Raw genomic sequence first — 1,956 nt, forward strand, 5'->3', positions numbered from 1 at the left:
ACAGAAGAGGCATGCGGCAACACAGCATTTACAGGGAACAGTGAAGTGAGAACAGAGCATTTATAGGGAAGAATCATGCAAAAAAAACAGAGCATCCATAGGCAAGAGTCATGCGAGAACAGAACATTTATATTTATAAGGAAGAGTCATGCGAGAAAAGAGCATCTATAGAGAAGAGTTATTCGACAACAGAGCACCTATAGAGAAGAATCATGCGAGAACAGAGCATCTAGAGAGAAGAGTCATGCAAAAAACAGAGCATCTATAGAGAAGAGTCATGCGAGAACCAGAGCATCTACAGAGAAGAGTCATGCGAGAACAGAGCACATAAAGGGAAGAGTCATGCGAGAACAGAGCATCTATAGAGAAGAGTCATGCGACAACAGAGCATTTATAGGGAACAGTGAAGTGAGAACAGAGCATTTATAGAGAACAGAGAAATGAGAACAGAGCATTTATAGGGAAGAATTATGCAAGAACAGAGCATCCATAGGCAATAGTCATGCGAGAACAGAGCATTTATATTTATAGGGAAGAGTTATGCGAGAACAGAGCACCTATAGAGAAGAGTAATGTGAGAATAGAGTACCTACAGAGAAGAAGCAAGAGAGAACAGAGCATCTATATTTATAGAGAAGAGTCATGCGAGAACAGAGCATCTATATTTATAGGCAAGAGTTAAGTGCGAGCACAAAGCATCTACAGAGAAAGTGTCATGCGAGCAAAGAGCATCTACAGAGAAAAGTCATGCAAGAACAGAGCATCTACAGAGAAGAGTCATGCGAAAACAGAGCATTTATAGAGAAGAGTCATACGAGAACAGAGCACATAGGGAAGAGTGATGCGAGGACAGAGCATCTATAGAGAGAAGAGTCATGCGAGAACAGAGCACCTATAGAGAATAAGTCATTGCGAGAACAGAGCACCTATAGGGAAGAGTGATGCGAGCACAGAGACTCTATAGAGAAGAGTGATGCGAGCACAGAGCATCTATAGAGAAGAGTCATGCGAGAACAAAGCACCTATAGAAGAGTCATGCGAAAACATCGCAACTATTACAGAGAAAAGTCGTCCGAAAACAGAGCAACTATAGAGAAGAGTCATGCGAAAACAGAGCATCTATAGAGAATAGTCAAGAGTGAGAACAGAGCACCTATAGGGAAGAGTGGTGCAAGCACAGAGACCTATAGAGAAGAGTCATGCGAGAACAGAGCACCTATAAAGAAGAGTCAGCGCGAGAGAACATAGCAACTTTAGAGAAAAGTCAGTCCGAGAAACAGAGCAACTATGGAGAAGAGCTTCATGCGAAAACAGAGCACCTACAGAGAATAGTCAGCGCGAGAACAGAGCACCTATAGGGAGAAGAGCAGATGATGAGCAGAGAGACTCTATAGAGAAGAGCATTCATGCGAAAACAGAGCACCTATAAAGAAGAGTCATGAGAGAACACAGCAACTTGAGAGAAAGAGCCATCCACTGACAACAGAGCCACTATACAGCAAGAGGTCATGCAGACAAATGAACAGCATTTTACAGGAACAGAGAGAAGAGTAGGAAAACAGAGCATTTATAGGGAAGAATCATGCGCAAAAAGAACAGAGCATCCATAAAAAGGGAGAAGAGTCATGCGAGAACAGAGCATTTATATTATATATAGAGAGAACAGAGCTATTCATGCGAGAACAGAGCACCTATAGAGAAGAGCAATGCGAGAACAGAGCACCTACAGAGAAGAGTCATACGAGAACAGAGCATACATAAGAGAAGAGTCGTGCGAGAACAGAGCATCATACAGAGAAGAGTTACGTGAGAACAGAGCATCTATAGAGAAGAGGTCATGCGTGAGAACAGAGTATCTATAGAGCAAGAGTCAGAAGAGTGAGAAAACAGAACATTTTACATTTATAAAGAAGAGTCAAGTGAGAAAGAAAAGAGCATCCATAGAGAAGAGTCAAG

The sequence above is a fragment of the Tachypleus tridentatus genome, chromosome 1 (assembly GCF_004210375.1).
Source record: "Tachypleus tridentatus isolate NWPU-2018 chromosome 1, ASM421037v1, whole genome shotgun sequence".
Lineage (NCBI taxonomy): Eukaryota > Metazoa > Arthropoda > Merostomata > Xiphosura > Limulidae > Tachypleus > Tachypleus tridentatus.